Genomic DNA, 21,669 nt, shown 5'->3' on the forward strand with positions numbered 1-21,669 from the left:
TTATGGCAAAGGTGTTTGCAAATGTTTGCTTTTGAGATGGGTTTGTGATATTTTGAATGCAGTGCTTCATTTTGCAAGAGATGCGAGGCATTTTGCATTTTGTGTGTGCAATTCTTGGAATTGTGTGTAAAGTTTGGAACAAAAAAGAGGCAAAGTTTTGAAAATGTGTGCAAGCAGTTGAAAAAAAAACTGTAATAACTGTGAGCACAGTGTTGTAATGGTGTTGAATAACAGATTAAGTAGAAGTGTAAAAAATGTCAGTAAAAAAACATTGGTTAGAGATTTTTGTCATGTTCTTTTCCTCTCACACATCTCTTCAGGTTCCTCATGTCCAGTGCTGAATTTTGTGCTGATTTTTAGAGTTTGACTCAGCACAGTCATTAAAATGAACTGAACGTAACCTTTTTAGGTTTAAAAATTACATGATTTTGAAGTGGTAAATATTACATAATGATTAATTAAGTTTTCATATGTCATAGTGTGCCAGCATTTCTTAATTTTTCTCACAGTGTGTGTGTGTAGGCCTGAGTCATATTGCACTGAGCAGTGTTTATCTAAGCAGTCTCTGTGTGTGTGTGTGTGTGTGTGTGTCTGAGCAGGCTGGAGCGCGTCCCACACCGCCGGCCTGATTGCAACAAAACAACATCAATCTCCAGAAGCTCAGGGCCTTAAATAAGTGCCCTGCTATTTAGGGAAGAAGCGAGAGAGAGACAGAGACACCCGGAGAGTCTTTAACTCCTCATTCTCTCAGCCTCAAGAGTTGTAGTCACTTCACAAACCCTTTAATACAGCCACTGTATCACACACAGGCCACCACTAAACACTGTGTAGCTCTGATCACTTCCATGCTGTCTCTAAACGCTTCTTGTTTGGCCTCTTTAAAGGAGCCTTTTGCACGTGTTCTCCATTATGCCTGGACAAACTTGTGGCCATTTCCATTTGGTCATTCAAAACAGCCATTTTCATGAGTCCTCCCCCATCTGTTCACAAGAGTCCGGTCATAATTTCTCTTTCCATGCCACGTCTGTTCATCATTCTCCAACTGTACATCTCAATATGTGCAAATGCCTGAGATCTTATGCTTACTCTTGCGATCTTAATGTCTCTGTTGTTTCTTCTAGATAGAAATGAGATTACAAATAGGGTTTATAGTTTCCTGCTTCTTCTTTTTTTTTTTATCTGTGACATGTCTATAGTCAATGATGTCTTAAGACCTGCCAAGATAATTTGCAATCAAATCTGAGATTTTAACTCTTTACTATCCCTATTGTTTCTTCTAGACAGAAATTATGTTAAGAGCAAGTGGAGACATTTCTTGCTTCTGTTCAACTAAATAAAAAAATATATCAGTGCGTTATTAGAAGAGATCTCAACAATGTCTCCAACTGTGCTCATATCATGTAAGATATCATAGTTTGCAAAATATATATTTTTTACACATTAAATAATCCCAAATGAGATATCTTTAACATCTCCATTGTTTCTCCTAGACAGCAATGAGATTAAATGGAGAACAGAGATTTTTGCTTTTTCATGCTTCTCAAGTATTTATCAAGAAACATCCTAAACTTCTCACATTCTTCACACACACTTCTGTTTTGATACTTCTCTTTCCAAAATATCAGAAAAATCCCAACAAAGTCTCAAACTGTGCTCAGATCATCCACGATACCAAAGTTTGCAACGTTAGAGAGTTTACACATTAAAAATCCCAGATAAGAGCTCTTTAACATCTCCATTGTTTCTCCTGGACGGCAATGAGATTAAATTGAGTACAAAATGAGACTTTTGCCTTTTCATGGTTCTCAGGTATTTCTCCTGTAAAACACCCCCCCCTAAACTTCTCATATTCTTCAAACAAATCATCCAAGATACCAAAAATTTGCATTTTTGCACTTTTACATAATACAATGCATTTTTATGGTTCTCATTTCTCCTGTAAATAAACAAACAAAACAAAAAACCCCATAAACGTCTCACATTCTCAACACAAACTTCTCTTCTGAAATATATCCTCTCAAAGATCTTATCAATGTCTCAAACTGTGCTCATATCGTCCAAGATACCAAGGTTTGCAAAGGCTGAGATGTTTACACATTAAAATCCCAAATATGTTGTATTTAACATTTTCATTGTTAGACAGCAATGTTATTTCTTTTTTTTTCATGTTTCTCAGGTATTTCTCCTGTGAAAAACATCTCACATTCTCCACACAAACATTTGATCTGATACTTCTCCTTTCAGAAAAGATCTCAACAATATCAAACTGTGCTCAGATAAGCGCATCTCATCTGTGTCTATCTGTATTTCCCATAAATAATTTTAGTAAACGTCTGAGGCAAAGTTGATACCAAAGGAAACATGGCCGTAGCCAGGCTTTGAAAATTAGTGAGGTCCGACTGATAATATCGTTATATTTTTTTGCGTTTCCCTTACCGAATGTGCTATCCTCTCAGCAATAACCTGACCATGGGTTTTTTTGACTATTGTCAGTTTAATTGATGGCGATGCAATGTTGCCAGATATTGCTATAAAAAAAAAAGAAAAATAAATAAAAATAAACCGAAATTATTTCAAATATTTTGCAAATAAGATAAGGTAGATATATCACCGACCCTAAACAGCAATTTCCCACTTTATTAACTTTTTAAAGTGTCAAATTAAGTGGAGAAGACAAGTCCAAAAACGCTTATAATAGCTGGAATTGGCAACACGGAGGCAGCGCCGGCGCGCACACTCACAGCTCTCTCGTTCACTCCGCCAGAGTCTCGCAGCGCTCGTTTTCACACCACGGACGCTAACATTCTTGCAAACTGTCTAAACTGATTTATACATGTCATGCAGACATTCATATGAGTTGTTTTAAACAGCAAATTAATCATTCAGATGAACAAATTTATATTTTTGAAAATTTACCGAGGTCCGGATTTCGGTTACCTCATAGCTGGCTAGGGGCCTTAAGTCTCCTGAGCTCTCAAAGAGCAAACGCTGAGCATGACGGTTTTCCTCTGGGTACATTTTCGAAATGTTCATTCCCATTTGGTCCCCTGTACTCCCCTGTTGTTTCCTTTCTCCCTCTTTTCAGGCCAGCGTCTTTCACAGCCTGTCACTCTCCTGCGCTCATTTGTACGGTTCATTTTGACACGTCCAGGTGAAAGTGTGCTGAGGAACTGAAAACACTCGGCCGCTTTCACGCAGTGCGGGGCCAAGGCGCCTGAATGCAGGAGCCACTGAAGCGTGCACTCCTCTTCTTTCACGCTCCTCCTCTTTTCTCCCTCGCTCCGCTCCCCTCTGCCCTCGTCTTTGTTGCCAGGGGTTTGGGGGTACAGAGGAGCTGGTGTGGGGGTAAGGGGTTTGTGTTGTTGTCTCACTGGGGCCTGACTTGCCGTTTCTTAATGGGTTTCACAGTGGCCTCCGGCGAACAAAACAGGCCAGGGGTAGCGCAGCTGAAAGAGTGCAGTGGACGAGTGAACATTGTTCAACCTGTTTTCCCCCACCCGCCTTCCTCTCGTACTCCCTGAAATCCTTGTGGCTCCCACAGAGAGCACACATAGCAGAGGCCCCGCGAGGACAGAGGTAAACACAGCCCTCATGTCTGCTCCTTCTCCTCCCAGAATCCCCCTCTCTGACTCTCGCACACACTTAGTTTTTTCCATAGATGTAAAATCACACCCATTTGTTACTTTTCTTGCTTTCCACAACAACATGTCTCAAAACTTGAAAAAGTTCAAGTTTAAACTAGATTTTTAAATTTTTTGATTATGTACTACCACTATTATGTGGTATGTCCAAAAGTAACCTCTATGTAAGTTTTTAGTACAGTGACAAAATTATTCCATATAATAATAATAATAATAATAATAATAATAATTAATGCAAAATAATCGTAAAAAAGAACATACACACTAAAAATGTTTGGGGTGATTAAAGGGGTCATAGGATGCCCATTTTCCACAAGTTGATATGATTCTTTAGGGTCTTAATTAAAAGTCTGTAACATAGTTTGGTTAAAATTTCTCAATGGTAGTGTAAAAAAATCTTTTTTACCCTGTCAAAAACGTCTCTAGGTTACGTATGTAACCATGGTTCCCCGAGGGAACGAGACGCTGCGTCGAGATTCGCTTTGGGAACGCCCCTGCGTGACCGCGTTCTGAAGCATGTGTAAAATCAGTCCAATGGAGCAGCGAGACGTCACGAGCGGGGTGACGTGAGCGCCAGGAAGTATAAAAGGGCATCCGGCAGAGCGCAAGTTAGCTTCGATGAAGTAGCGCCTGGAGGGATGCAGGGAGTATGGCAAAGAGACGCAGCGGTCCACAACTTCCATAACTCCGGGCGGGGGTGAAGAAAAGTGCCCCCCACCTGAGAGAGGAGGTCCCTCCTGATCGGAATCTCTAGCGGAGAGCCATCGAGGAGGGACACCAGGTCCGAGAACCATACTCGGGCCGGCCAGAATGGGGCTACTAGCAGACTGACCCCATCCCGGCGTACTCTCTCCAGAACTCCCGTGAGCAGAGTGATCGGGGGAAAAGCATACAGACGAAGCCTCGGCCACGTCTGCACCATGGCATCCAGCCCCAGTGGAGAACCAGAGCGGACAGTGTGTCGTTTCCTGCGACGCAAATAGATCCACTTCCGCCTGGCCAAATTCCCTCCAGAGGAGCTCCATAGATCCACTTCAGCCTGGCCAAATTCCCTCCAGAGGAGCTCCACCACCTCGGGGTGGAGTCTCCATCCCCCGGGCCTCAGCCCCTGTCTCGACAGGATGTCTGCCCCCTGATTGAGATACCCAGGGATGTAAACTGCTCTTAGCGAGAGGAGATTCCCCTGAGCCCACAGAAGGATCTGACGCACCAGCTTGTACAAGGGGCGCGAACGCAGACCCCCCTGCCGATTGATGTAGGAGACCACCGATGTGTTGTCTGTGTGGACAAGCACATGATGCCCCCTTAGGTCTGGAAGGAAGTGTGTCAGAGCTCGAAACACGGCCAGCATCTCCAGGCAGTTGATGTGCCAAGATGCTGAGGATGGGGAGAGATAGCTCGCAAGCGTCTGCTCCACCACTGGCATCGCCCCATATCCCTTATCATTCAGCCCCACGATGTTCTTTTGAATAATTCGAGACTGTGGGGCTGTAAATACGGAATGAGTACGGTTTCTCCCACGATCTTGACACCTCAGCATGGAGATCGGGGAAAAACGGAAGGCCCCGTCGTGAAGGCTGTGATCTGGATTCAGAAAACGCTCGTCTAATTACTTTTAGGACGAGCGTCCTGTTTCTCGGCTGGCCAAACTATATTTTATTTTGGCTACTTCACGAATCACACCCCATAATTACTTTTAGGACAAGCGTCCTGTTTCTTGGCTGGCCAAACGATATTTTATTTTGGCTACTGCACGAGTCACACCTGATACGCGAGGGACTGTGGTGGCGAGTCCACAGTCTCCTCTGTCTCGACACTCATCACATCCAACTCGAAGATAGATGAAGATAGATGAAGCATCACGGGGGGGGACCGAGAAAAGGACGAGCCCGTCTCGGATCCCTCCGCTAAATAATTGAAGAAATTAATACTTTTAATCAGTAAGGATGCATTAAATGGATCAAAATTGAGAGTAAAGACATTTATAATGTTATAAAATATATTTATTTCAAATAAATGCCGTTCTTTTGAACTTTCTATTTATCAAAGAACACATCTAAAAAATGTATCATGGTTTCCACAAAAATATGAAGCAGCATGACTGTTTTCAACATTGCTATTAAAATGTTTCTTGAGCAAATCAGCATATTATTATGATTTCTGAAGGGTCATGTGACACTGAAGACTGGAGTAATGATGCTGAAAATTCAGCAGGAATAAATTACATTTTAACATATATTCAAATAGAAAACAGTTATTTTAAACTACAATAATATTTCACAATATTACTGTTTTTACTGTATTTGTGATCAAATAAATGCAGCCTTGGTGAGCAGAAGAGACTTCTTTCACAAAATATATATATATATATATATATATATATATATTGTATATATATATATTCCCACCAACCCCAGACTTTTGAACAACAGTGTAAATATAGAGCACATGAAACATTATTTGAAAAATTAATACTGTCGAATCTGAAAAAAAGTCACTCATAAATAAACACAAAACAACAACAACAAAAAAACTTGCAAATGAAACAAATAAAAAATGATTTTAAGGAGTGTTTTGAACTCATGACGTTCTCTAGATTTGACTCAGTCCCTCCTTCAGTGTCCATTTTATTGTCTGCCATGTGGAAACCATTAGTCCAAACACTTTGAGAAGTAATAGCACACCTCTCTGCAAGAAATTACTGCGTAGCTCATAGCATAAATGTATTGGATGAGTCAAGTGTAACGTTTAGTAATTAGTGGCTTAGAATAAATCCTAAAAGCATGATCATTAGTAAGAGTGAGGCTTTCTTTAGTAAACACCACTGACTCAAAGTGTTAATGCTGCATTCAGATCCAGTGTAACCCCTGATTGCTGTGCAGATGTGGTGCAGCGAGGCCCTCCATAGCTCACTGTCACACTGGGTAAACAGGGGGCTGCCCATATGGCCGAGGGCCCCGTCTACCCTTCCTCTAAAGAAACCAGCAGCCTGCAGACTCTGCAGAAAGTCTGAATATAGGTCGACCCTCCTGACCACAGCTCCCCTGCTGGAACATATGGGTGTGAACGTGTGCGCAGACACACACACACACAAAACACACACACACATATACACGCATGAGACACACCTCCAGCAAGTGTTACAAGGTGTCAGTGGTGGAAGATGGACGAGAGGAGTCTGGTTTCCATTAACTGCATTGTGAGGCCAAGACTGGAGAAGTCGGTCAGGAGAGCAAACGAGTCGTTCGTTGTAGTTTTTGAAAAGTGATTTCTGTTAAATAAAATATCTCCTTTTGAAGTGGACTTTGAGCTTTGTAACTTTGCAGATCTTTTTTATGCTCAAACAGCAACATTACAGACTAACTAAAGTTGAAAAAGTGAAAAAGCATAATAGGACCCCTTTAACAAAAATGAAGCATAACAGAATCATAGGAGATTTCGTATGGCAGATATCTAGAGAGATGACTCATGGATCAACACAATGCTGGCAGCAGATAAAAGGAACAAAGTCATTACGAATGCATTACTCAAAGACATTATAGAACAATTCATTGTTTTGTAGTAATCTCTTGTCCACATGTTTTTACTATATTATCTTATTATTTTTTAGTATTAATATTAATATTAATAATATTTTATTTTATTCTTTTTATTATGAATGATTATTATTAATTGAATACTTGTTTTATTAATAGTATATTATTTTTATAATAGTATAACTACTAATATAATTATAAAAAAATACTACAATAATTTTTAAATAACTATTTGAATAAATATTTGTTATACTGTATGTGTGCATATTTAAATTCATAATTTATTATTATTATTATTATTAATATATAAACACAACAGATAATTATATATATATATATATATACACACACACACACACACACACACACACACACACACACACACACACACTGTTGTACTATTGTATTGTACACCTGGAAGACATATGATTTTCAAATGATAAATACATGCTAATTATTCTAAAGGAGCAAAAAATATTAGTCATACAATACTTAATTTCATTAACTAGTCTGTTCAACAACCTGATCAAATGCTAATATATAACTTTAGGATCTTAATGACTTGAGACTTATAATAACACAGTGAACAATACAAAATCTCACAAAATGCTCTGCAACATTGCAATGTCTCTAATTCAACAAAGTACCGAAAGAAATGCACTGAAGTTTAAGTGTGCTTAAGTTCTTGCTAAAGCCATCTTCCCATCTTTTAGGGCTTTCAGGTTGAACTAACTTTTAACACAATAAACAGTTGAACAAAATCCACTGCTTTCCCAGAGCGATCACTAATACGCCTCACGCTTCAGCTGTATCTCATAACGTATAGGTTTTCAGCGGCGCTGCATGGCCCGATTGAGAGGGGAACACTGTTTGCTCAAGTTTCCACCCCCTTATCAGACAAATGGCATCAGTCATAATGAGAGCAAGCAGGCTAATTGAGCCTTTGAGCAAATGGTTTGAACAATTCTATATTGGTTCAGTATAATGTAGCATTGTCACCGTATGTTATTTTACCTAATTCAAAACACACACACACACACACACACACACACAGAGAGGTTGGTCATGGCTATAATGTGTCTGCCCTGCAGCAATCTACACCCTTCCGCTCTGGTCTATGAAGCATGCCTCTCTGTTTGCTAGCTTTTCATTTTATCACTCCCTTTCTTCTGCACCTCACCTCTTTCCTTTGCTCTCACGATATGTGTGTGTGTGTATGTGTGTGTGTGTGTGTGTGTGTGTGTGTGTGTGTGAGAGCCCAGCTCTTCCCTATACTATTACTCCTAGTTATACTTACAAGCACAACATTTATTTTAAATAGAATTTGTAACATTATAAATGTCTGTCCTTGCACATTAAGTTAATATATATATATACATATATATATATATATATATGTATATATATATATTAACTTAATGTGCAAGGACAGACATTTATAATGTTACAAATTCTATTTAAAATAAATGTTGTGCTTGTATCCTGAAACAAAGTATCATATTTTCTACACATTTTTAAGCATCACAACACATATCAATATATAATTACAACACATTCTCATAGGAAATAAAATACACAAATTAGATAACTTTACAACAATGACAAGTATGCAAACATATAAACACACACACACACACACACACACACACACACACACACACACAGTCATTGTCACTATAGCTGCTGGTCTCAAATCTTTTTTTTTATTAAACTCATAGTTATTAATTAGTTTAATGATGTGTGACTTAATCGCTGCTTTTTTTTTAAAATTTTTTTTACGTATGCTATATATATCTGAAATACAACCTCTACATTACACCTCAATTAGCCCTTAATCCATGTTCCATTATTTCACCCAATTTCATAAAATACCAGATAACTATTTTGGAAGCGGGCAGGGATTATATCAGCTAGCCCTAATAGATTAATAAAATTTCGCGGCAAATCCGTCCCGGTGCTCGTTTCATTGGATTTGGCAGACACAATTTAGCAGCATTAATGAGCATTTAATGAGCAAGTCCCATAGAAACCCATGCCTCTCTGCTTGGGTCGCTGTAGGTCTTACACTTCTGAAACTCCATTGCTCAAATGCTTTATAAACACTGTGTTTTAGACGATAAGTCGGCCTGTTTAATGATGCAAAGTCTGTTTGTAATGATGCACAACTGTAGTGAGGAAAGATATTTGTTTAGAGCTCTAAAAGAAGAGCAGCTGAGCATAAGCCACACATCCTGCAAAATATGTGAAAATAGATGTCAAAAACAAATACAGTATATGTATGTACACTACAGTATACTGTATATGTATGTATATTATTTCTATTTATGAAATATATTGTCATATGAAGTAAAAAAATAAAACATATGAAACCTAATATAAATTGGAACAATTTCATATTTCTGTTTGTTTTTATTTCTGTTTATTTCACTTTTAAAGCACACATTAATACAACTAATGTTGCCCAAGGTGCTGTACAGACAAAGTAAAAACAAATAAAACCAAGAACATACAAAAATAAATTCAAAATAAACACTAAAAATTCAATGACACCCCTCAATACTCAGTAGAATTAAAAGCCTGAGATAATAAATTAATTTTTAGCCGAGTTTTAAATGTAAATATAGTTGGAGCTGCTCTAACATACAGGGGTAAATAATTCCACAGTCTAGGTGCAACTACCGAACAGGCCCGATCACCCCTAAGTTTTAATATAGACCTAGGAACAGTTAGAAGCAGCTGATCAGAGGACCTAAGGGATCTAGTAGGCGTGTGTCGTTTAAGAAGGTCTGCAAGGTAAGGAGGTGCCAAACCATTTAATGATTTAAAAACAAACAATAAAAGCTTGAATTCTATTTGGAAACGTACTGGCAGCCAATGAAGGGAAAATAGAACTGGTGTGATGTGCTCTCGTTTTCGAGTGCCTATCAGCATCCTAGCTGCTGCATTTTGGACTGCCTGCAAACGTGACAACGCTTTCTGGCTAACTCCTATATAAAGGGAGTTACAATATTCAAGCCTTGAAAAAATAAAGGCATGGATGACTTTCTCAAGGTCTTTAAAAGAGAGAAATATCTTTACCTTAGCCAAAAGTCTCAAGTGGAAAAAGCTGGATTTAGCGACACCATTAATTTGCATATCAAATTTGAAGTCTTTATCAAATAAAACACCCAGATTTTTCACCACCATCTTATTATACGAGGCCAAAGGGCCAAGGTTAACAGTCTCACTCGGCCCAAAAATAATAATCTCTGTTTTGTTTTCATTTATTTTAAAAAAATTTAAATTCATCCAGCCTTTTATATCATTTAAACATTCTAAAATAGGAGTTAGAACATTCTTGTTATTTTGTTGTAATGGTAGATATATCTGCGTATCGTCTGCATAACAGTGAAATTAGATATTATGCTTCTTAAAAATAGACCCCAAAGGGAGCATATATAAAGAAAAATGTAATGGGGCAAGAATGGACCCTTGAGGGACACCACAGGTGAGAGAAGCTGAGGTAGATAAAAATTCACCAACATTAACTGCAAAGCTTCTATTTGATAAATACGACTTAAACCATTGAAGAGCCACTCCTTGAATTCCTGCATATTGCTCAAGACGAGAAACCAAGATAGTGTGGTCAACAGTATCAAACGCCGCACTAAGATCTAATAAAACTAGGATTGCAGAGACTCAGTTAATAAAATATCATTGTAGACTTTTAAGAGTGCCGATTCTGTACTGTGTTTTGCTCTAAAACCTGATTGGAAAACCTCGAGTACTGAATATTTCTCTAAAAAGGGCTGTAATTGAGTGAAAACTACTTTCTCCAACAAAATTTAAGGGGGTCTGAATACTTTCCGTACCCACTGTAAATCTACAGCCCATTCAGATATGTACATTTATATACTGTATGTGTAATACATTTTGGACATATATGTCATGTACATGTATATCCATTCTAAAACCCATCAATACATGTTGATATTATGAAAAATACTCTTGTATTTTACAAATGTATTACAAAAACATATATAATCATACAGAATTTTGCATATATGTTTAATAAAGTTGCATATATACAGTAGAACTCTTTAAAGCGAAATAAGCATTAATTGGTCGTGTTTGGTTATTTAATAAAGGGGCAGTAGCAATTCTAAGTACTTTTGTGCAGCAGTATGCATAGCTATTCAGATCGCAATGTTAGCAAATTTTATAGTATGCATAGCAAATTCAGATGCAAGGTTAGAAATAATAATATTAGCAGCAGCATGCATAGCAAGTCATATTATTATTGTTGCTAATATAGCAGCAGCAGCAGAAAGCGCTTTAGTTACATTTAGTTGCATTTATTACTTTGCTTATTCAACAGGGCTTACAGCAGGTTTCGTGCAGCAGCAGTAGATTATGCTTTGCAAATTCTGATTAAATATTACAACCGCAACAGCTCGCACAGTAAATCCCTACTACAACATTATGAATATGATTAACAGCAACAGCAACTCTACTGAAATCAACTCAGTATTGAAATGTTAGTGAATATTATCAATAGCAGCAGTACCAGAAGTTTTGTTGCATTGGCCGTATCGCACTGCTTATATTGCAGACAGCTTTAGCTATCGTAATGGGTCTACTGACTTTGTCATGTCGTGCCGCTCGCGTCTGGCGTAGACACCGTGTTAGAGTAAAATAGGCATTCGCCTAGCTAATTATATGCTGTCACGGTGCCTACTGTGTGGAGTCGAGGAACGCAGAGACGAAGAAGAGTCACGAAGAACAGTCTTTATTAATCCAAACAGTGCAGCAGCAGTAGATTATGCTTTGCAAATTCTGATTAAATATTACAACCGCAACAGCTCGCACAGTAAATCCCTACTACAACATTATGAATATGATTAACAGCAACAGCAACTCTACTGAAATCAACTCAGTATTGAAATGTTAGTGAATATTATCAATAGCAGCAGTACCAGAAGTTTTGTTGCATTGGCCGTATCGCACTGCTTATATTGCAGACAGCTTTAGCTATCGTAATGGGTCTACTGACTTTGTCATGTCGTGCCGCTCGCGTCTGGCGTAGACACCGTGTTAGAGTAAAATAGGCATTCGCCTAGCTAATTATATGCTGTCACGGTGCCTACTGTGTGGAGTCGAGGAACGCAGAGACGAAGAAGAGTCACGAAGAACAGTCTTTATTAATCCAAACAGGGGGTAACACAGGGCAGGCAGGAACACACACGTAGCACGTAGCATCGACGACACCGGACAAAGGAACAAAGGAATGGACAACACTTTAAATACAAGGCTAAACGAGGGAAGATGACGAGACACACCTGAAGTGAATGAACACAATCAAACAAGGGAGAAAACTAGGTCACGGAGCACATGGGGAGAAAAACACACACACACAAACAGTCCAGGGGTGTGACATATGCCTAATTAATGGAGTTCTCAGCAGTTAAGTCTCTTGTGCAGTAGCAGCAGCTTGCATAGGCATTCAGTCATCGAGATTTTTCTCAGCAGCAGCATGCACAGCATTTCTATGTTGTGAATTTTAATTTGGACACAATTAATTTAAAGCAGACAACTGCATTTAAATAAAATCACTGTAGTGTCTTGCTCAAGACCATCTTGGAACGAGCCATGCATTTAGCAATGATATGTTCATACAATGCAAACATTATTGTTCTTAATATGCAATAAAAACATTTTAAATTATCAAAATAAATGAGCAGCTGCTTTTGAGGTAGAATTAGTCCTGGGCATATGACACCACAACTGCAGGGTGTGGTGTATAAAGTGATTTATTCTTTCGCCAAATATTTTGTTAGCTTATTAATAAGTTAAAGGTAAGTATTTCCATTGCAGTAATGTTGATGAACGTTAATGGAAAAAAAAATTACAACACTTGAATGACAAATTTAAAACTATTTGCTCAGGCCGCCCGAGCCTGAGTCAGGTGGTTGCTGGGGGTTACTTCGGCTGTGTCCGAAAGCTTAGGCAGCTGACTTGCTGCCTCGCTGCCTTATGAGGCAATAACTTTGCAGACAGCGTTTTTGCACGAATGCACCTCATGAAAGGCTTCTGAGGCAGCGTAACGGTTTAATGATCTACAACAAAATAGTACGAGCTTTGGTGATAACTAAACAAATATTTAATTAATATAGTACTGATTTCTCGCTAGAAATAACATCAAAAGTGCAAAAAGTTAGTTAGAAACATACATTTATACACACAAACTGACCACCAAACGCAACTTTCAGATGCCATCTTTATTTTTTACCTCAACCGTCATGGAATGGAATGCACAGGATTTTAGGATATCAAAGGCAGCTAAAAATACATCTATGCTGCCTTCAAAATTCGATCAGAAGAAGGTACCTCCGGAGACAGGAAGTAAAGCAGGATTTGTATTCGGATTCTGGGCTCCATTAGCCCAGAAACACATTTAACTCAGGTCACTAGTTTAAGCTATCTGGTCAACTGATCAGGTACACACAGCAATAGTTCACTAGCGTTAAGCCATTCGGCAAAGCCGGCCCAGAATACTCACAGCACTGTATCGCCATACGCATTGGCAATAGCAAGTTCCTGTACAATAATCTACAACTACAGCAATAACCAACAGCAGCAGCAATTCAGCAGCAGCGTAGCAGATCTATTCCGCCAAGACCAAATATATTAACATTGTCATATCCATCACCATGCTAAAATCTTCAGAGAGTTGTCATGATGGAACTTTGCCCAACACTGATAATAAGTACATGTAACGTGTAACAAGGACACTGTAAAATTAAGTGTTATCCAAATAAAATATGTTTTGTTGACATATACAGTTGCTAAATATAACACCATATAAATAAATCATCATATACATATTATTAACATGTACTGCACAGATTTTACTATGGGGAACATATGTATATCATAAAATGATATATTCATCTACTCAGAGAATGTAAATATGTGAAAAAATATGGCCTTATAGGTAACATACATGGCAATATCAGTCTTGATATAAGGCAATATATGTCATATATTACATTTCCAAATGGGCCGACACTGTCAATGTAGCACATAGATGTATTTTTAATCATTTTTAATTTTCAACTTTGAAAATCTCAAGATCCCTGTATTCTGTTTCGTTCTGTTGGAGCTATTGGTCTTACTTTTTAAATGACAGCCCTAAAAAGGCTGATTAATTTATTTATTCATCAACTTTTCTATCTTCAAATGTCCCTAAAGGGATGTTTTTAATCACAATTTAACTAATTTCTGAGGAAATATTTGCCCCCTGAGTATAGCTCCTGGCAAACGCTACAATGCTAGCTGTGGCTAATAAACCACAGCAGTGCTAAAGAGTCATAACAATAACAAGTAAGCTGTCTAAAGTATTTCAGCTTTTGTCTTCGCAGGACACCTGTCTCTCTTCAACTCCACACAAACACAGTAATTGGATCTTAACACTGCGACAGAAACAGGAAACAAAGGCAGCGGCGTGTGAAGTTAATGCGCAGCGCTGCAGTGGCTGCGTTCACCGGAGGCCCGATCTGTCTGTGGCTTTGTGCACAGGCCCATTAATCCACATTACTGCTGGATTAATTTGGTTTGCGAGGGAGATGTTAATAAATGCACTCTGAGAGGCTGCCTGCGATTGATCACCGCTGCGCACTCGCTCCTGTTAACCGGCAGAGAAAGATCCATCTACCCTTCATGCGTACGTATTCGAATACGGCACATTTTAATGTCTCATATTCTCTCCATCTTCAAAGAACACAATTACTGCAGGCCCTCGCTCTCACTGGCTTTATTTACATGAACTGCCGTCTGCAATAACACTTAGCTGCACATGCTTAGCACATCCTGTGTACGACAAAAAGACAATCAAATATCCACATTGTTAGGGCTTCAAAGACTAACACAATTATGGCAGACAGACATCTATCAGCGGAAAGTGGAGGAATTCTGCTGAACTGCCTCTGGAGAGAAGTTTTCATGGAAACAAATTGTAAATGTGCCCTCATAAACTCTCTGGATGGCATTTTGTCAGGCCAGTCTGTTTGTTTTATTGGTATTTTGTCAGCTGGTTACCCAAGCTAAGACTAGCAAACCTGCTTTTGCTGTTGCAGGGCTAGCAGCACTTTGAACTGCTAACGTTTATTGAATTTATCATTAACGAGGCATTATTACTGTTTCCAACAGATAACATGATTTAGGAAGCAGCGTGTAGTGAACAGCTCTTTTAAAACAAAGTTTAGCTAACTTCCAACTTCCAAACAGCTTTTCAATATCCTCTGCAGCAAACTAAAACCAATAAGGAGATCTTCAAAAACCTGGAGGAAGCTATGCGTCAGACTCAATTTATCTCAACAGCAGTTGCTCAGATGGTGCAGGGCTCCTTAAAAGTATAAACATATAATATAGCATATATATACTGTAAATAATTAAAACTGTTATTGGACAAATATGCTTTTTAGAGGCTGGTGTTGTACTTATGACATCTACCAGCAGAGGCCAACAATATGCTAACCCCCCTTTAGCAGCATGCTTTTAAAAAGGGAATTTATTATGTAAATCATATACTTTAAAGCAATATACTTGAATATGAACTGAATGCAATGTTCTCAGAATGTTCAGTTGCATGTTACAATTGCAATTAAATTAAAATTATTATAGTTTAAATTTATATGTTGAATTGCACAGTGCCTTTTTGACCCACTCATCTTTAAATGTAATTGCATAATTACGTCTATTGTCTTTGAAATATGGATGAAGTGTACGGTTGAATGCACTGACAAGCATTTATAGTTAACTCAAATATACTTTAATGTCATTTCTGTTGTAGCTTGTGCGTCATGTATTAAAATACATTTGGGTCATTCCACAAAATCGGTGCCTTTTGGGTCCCTAATAAATAATCAAACATAGATTTAATATAGCAACAAATAAATGTGTAATTTAAAAACATAACAATACTATGTTATGCTTTCATCAATATTACATAATATTATTTTGAATAATTTAAACAGCATTTATTCTGGTAAGGGTAAGGTTTTTGGCCTGTCCCTCACTATGATTTTGCAATGTCATAGCATTCATGCAATGTCAGTCCTGTTAACATATTTAAAATGTAAATTTAAACATTATTGCTTACATTTAATATAATCCATATCTACAAATAAAATCCTTTCAAAGTGTACAATATGTGCTTTTGTGAACTTGACTATTAGCTAGCAATTAGGAAATTTGTTTGAAATGGTCAAACCTGTTACTGTCAACTCTTTTTAGAGTAACAGGTTTTGACATGTGGGTAACAGGGATGACATTGATTAGGTTTGACCTTGTTTTTAAAGATTGTCTGTGTAAAATTCAAACATTTTAAAGGTCACCCTCGGTATATTATTGAGCTAATGCCTATATCCTTCAGTGGCATATGAGTTCTAATTAGTATCTAGTAACGCTTGTGTCGGTAACAGGGTTGACAAAAATACCAACACATGAGGTAGAAAAATAGTCGTAAAATAATAAATTACATAGCCTGAGATGGCACAATACAATTTCTTGTCATTTTAAGGTGTCTTCATTTAAAAATATTGATTAAGCTTATTTTATTTTTACATTTTTCCAAGTGGAAAAGGCACCAATTTCGTGCAATGACTCATTTTTAATTACATATTTGCAATAATGAAGTTGTAATTTAGTACATTTATTATATATCAACTTAAATAACATACTACAGTTAAAATGATAAATAAGTACTTTACATATGCTTTAGTATGTTAGTCAACACATCAAAATAAGTGTATTTCATTAAAGTGCAACAAACGATTTTTAAAACATAATGATTTAAAATGTACTTTAAAGAAAAACTTTTAATTTGACATTATCACAAAATGAAACCATCGTGAATGTACTCTTTTAAATACATTAAATAGCCTTTTGATTAACTATTAATATTTTATTATAAAACTCACTATCAGTACACATTCAATTAAACACACTTCTTTTTACAAAGGCGGTCAAACCTTCAGCATTTGACAATATAATGTTCCCTTTTTCTGTCTAGGGCTGTTACAGAGACAGGTGAGATTTTTCAGGACACCTGTTTCTGTATATCTGTCAGGTAATAGTGATTTTTATGCATGCTGCTCTTGAAAGAAAAAAAAAACCTAACAGTATCATCTATACCTGCTAATGAGGAGAGACAGGTTTTAGGGACACCTGGTGCAGAGCGTCTTACCGTCCATATGGCATCCCATCAGACTGCATGATGTTTCAATATAGGTCAGAATTTACGATAATCATGACAGCCCATACAGATGAATGGGCTGTAAATGAATGCTAATTAATCACAACCATAAGCTACATTCTGATTTATCCACTTAAGCAAAGAGGAAATGAGTCAAAGAGATTATGATTGAATAATCAAAGCACTAAATGCGTGCTTGAGCATCTTAACACGTTCACACAGTTGCTTTTGTTTCTCTGTGAACAACCTGTATCACAGTTGGCGTCAAATGCTGGATTTCTGGTAGATTATTATAAAGTTTTCTTCTGTGGGTTTTAAAGTGTGTGGAAACGTGAGGCCGCCTCGGACCTTGTGGGAGGAAGAGCCCATCACTGCCTCTGCACGGCTCACAGGCCAAACAGGAAGTGCCTCCACTTACCCGATTAAAGTTCACTGATTTAAAGGGAAACCTTATACTCCCTGATGGCACGTTTTCAATAGAATTATTCAATTAAGTTATCCGCAGATCACTCCACAGCCGATCTCACCGGATAGGGCAGCATAAACGGATTTCCACAATGCACCCGGTACACTTATGAAGGGGGAAGGAGAGCGGGAGAAAGAGAGTCATTTTGGCTGTTCGCCCATAGGCATAAAACATATTTACAGCGTCAACTTCAGCATTTTTCTCATGTAGAAGTGTGGCTCAGTCACGACACAGTCAGAGTATGTCATGCAGGCATGTTCTTAAAGGGACAGTTATTCTAAAAATGAGCGTTCTGCCATTATTTCTTCCATGGAGCTCAAAATGAGACGCTGTGAAGAATGTTCACACTGCTCCACTCAATGAAAATAAACGGTCACATCAAGATCCAAAAATTACATTTAATTATTCACTAAAATTCTCAATTCTCTTCCACATATATTTTCAAAGACATACTGTGGAAAGTCTGACATCAGACAAGTCAAATTTCATTGTTTTTTTAAATGGAACTGATCGTTAGGGTCCAGATTTAAAGTATGCACACAGAAGTATAACTGAAAGTTACAGCAGAAGGAAATATTTTCGGTGAATAATGACTTAAATCACTGATTTAAAGGGAAACCTTATACTCCCTGATGGCACGTTTTCAATAGAATTATTCAATTAAGTTATCCGCAGATCACTCCACAGCCGATCTCACCGGATAGGGCAGCATAAACGGATTTCCACAATGCACCCGGTACACTTATGAAGGGGGAAGGAGAGCGGGAGAAAGAGAGTCATTTTGGCTGTTCGCCCATAGGCATAAAACATATTTACAGCGTCAACTTCAGCATTTTTCTCATGTAGAAGTGTGGCTCAGTCACGACACAGTCAGAGTATGTCATGCAGGCATGTTCTTAAAGGGACAGTTATTCTAAAAATGAGCGTTCTGCCATTATTTCTTCCATGGAGCTCAAAATGAGACGCTGTGAAGAATGTTCACACTGCTCCACTCAATGAAAATAAACGGTCACATCAAGATCCAAAAATTACATTTAATTATTCACTAAAATTCTCAATTCTCTTCCACATATATTTTCAAAGACATACTGTGGAAAGTCTGACATCAGACAAGTCAAATTTCATTGTTTTTTTAAATGGAACTGATCGTTAGGGTCCAGATTTAAAGTATGCACACAGAAGTATAACTGAAAGTTACAGCAGAAGGAAATATTTTCGGTGAATAATGACTTAAATTTTGGTTTGTTCTACACACAAAACTATTATATAACTTCAGAAGACTTGAAATTAAGAACACAAATCATATGCACTACTTTGTGGCAGTGTTATTTCAGTATTTTTTATATACTATATATTATAGTCTTGATTTATATCTCATATTTTGAATTATAGCTTTAATTTTTATATTTTCAATGTTCATGGTCAGTTTACTTTCAGTAACTTTGTTATGTGCATTTGTCATTTTTTTCAAATTTAACTATTTGTTAAAATTTTTTTTTTTTCAAATTTCAGTTTAAGATTGAGTTCAGTTTTAGATTTGATTTATGTCCAGTTAGTAATTTTTGTGCTGCAACATAAACTTATTTCAGTGGGTTGCCAAGGCAAACTTGATCATTTTTTTTTTACTTTATTATTTAATTTAATTTAGTTTAGTTTAATTTTACTTTATTTTATTTTAGCTTTAATTCAATTAACAAAAATGTTTTTTTTCCCATTCACTTTCATAGTATGGAAAAGAGCAGCACAGACATTCTGCTGAATATCTCATTTTGTGTTTCACAGAAGAAAAACATGAGGGTAAATCTCCAAAATGTTTTGGATGAACTATTACTAAAATAAAATTGTAACACTTCACAATAAGGACACTAACTAAATTAATGTGAACTAACATTAAATAAAACTTCTAAAGAATTTAACAATTTTTATTCATTTTAATCTTAACATTTAATATTTTAAAGATTAATAGTTGTATCTGTTAACATGAGTTAATGCAAGTTGAACAAACAGGAACATGAACATTTTTATTAATTAACATTAACAGTTAATAAATAGACTGCTCATTGTTACTTTATGTTAGTTATGTTCGTTTATTAAATGAGACCTGATAGGAAAGTATTACCATAAAAATGATCACAAAATTTATAAAGGGGATATTTTTTATGCATGTACTGTTATTTTCTATTGCTATTTTGACCTGTTTCTTCTTAGAAAGTCTGTGCTCAGAAAGCAGAGCTAATTAAACGCTCTTAATTCAGACACACATATGACTTACCTTCTATAAGTGCTTGATAAACCGTGTGTTATCGACTGAAAGCAGTGTGCATGCAGTGTGCCAGACTGACAATGATTTAAAGGTCTCTGTCCCACTTAAGTAGAACGCCAAGGCCATATAGCTCACAACTGCATAGAGAATAAGCAATGAGGCGTTTTCCACACATCAGGGTCACCACAGGTTCAATCATCATTTTCAATTGTCTTGAGAACGAACATAAAACGCAACTCCTTAATCCTTTTATGTGCACTCAGTGGGAGTAGAGGGACAAACCCGTACAGCAAACGTGCTGAAGTGTTTGTAATGTAGGCTGTGTTTCATGACTGACGGTGTTGGCAGCGAGAGGGAGAGAGGTGGACAGATCCTCCTCCACCTGCAAGACTCTTTCCTCTCTCTCCCACAGCGACCATCTGTCCGTCCAAACCCCCGCAATGAGGCAACATGAATCAGCCCGAGATATGAACAGAGCTAGCACACACAACTACAGATCTGATGTAAGACGCTACTGTCTGCGTGTCTGCACAACAGCTTCTCAATGCTGCTCATGCTGCTTTAATTCAGCACACATGCTCTAATATTTTCTTCAGAAAACCTAAAATGTGTTTCATGTTGTAACATCAGAATTAAATGGGGTTTTTTTTAATAAGGGCCTGCATCTAAAGGAATAGTTCACCCCAAAATGAAAATGTTGTCATCATTAACTCGCCCTCATGTTGTTCCAAACCTGTATGAGTTTCTTTCTTATGTTGAACACAAAAGAAGATATTTTGAAAAATTTTGAAGAACCAAACAGTTGTTGGTACCCATTGACTTCCATAGCAGAGAAAGAAATATGTGGAAGACAGTGGGGAACATTAACTGTTTGTTTAACAGCATTCTTCAAAATGTGTTCTTTTATGTTCAACATAAGAAAGAAACTCATACAGGTTTGGAACGACATGAGGGTAAGTAAATGATGATTCTAAATAATACATATTCCCTTATACATATTTATACATGCTAACTAAAATATTAATGTTGAAAAACATTTGTGTTAATGTTGTTTTTTTGTCCAAAGGTATTCTGAGGATGGGTATTCAGCTGTTCTGAGCAGGACAAAAGCCTCATTTAGAGAAATCCATTTCCTTCTCTTCATCCAATCAGGTAAAGCTGTGTCCCGCTGGGCCTCTGCTGTCCAAACATTACCTTTACCCCACTTTCACCCCTCATATGTAAGTCTTTTAAATAGTCTTTTAAGTCTTTTAAACACCAAAGTAAATACCAGTAAAACAGAAACAAAGAGTCACATCTGTTCAGGGCAAGGTGTGTGTTAGGAACCGTGAGTACGCACATATATACAGTATATTGTGAAAAATAACTGATGAACACTGAATCTAATTAAACATCTTTATCTCACAAATGGAGTTTCCTACATGATCCGCTCAATCCACAAAAACTGACATAGGTCAAATATACAGAAAGAGTTGCCTGTGAAAATTAAGAATTCACACAAATGATATGAAAAAAAAAAAAAGAATACA

This window comes from Sinocyclocheilus rhinocerous, unplaced genomic scaffold (assembly GCF_001515625.1).
Source record: "Sinocyclocheilus rhinocerous isolate Xijiao unplaced genomic scaffold, SAMN03320098_v1.1 scaffold21, whole genome shotgun sequence".
Taxonomy (NCBI): domain Eukaryota; kingdom Metazoa; phylum Chordata; class Actinopteri; order Cypriniformes; family Cyprinidae; genus Sinocyclocheilus; species Sinocyclocheilus rhinocerous.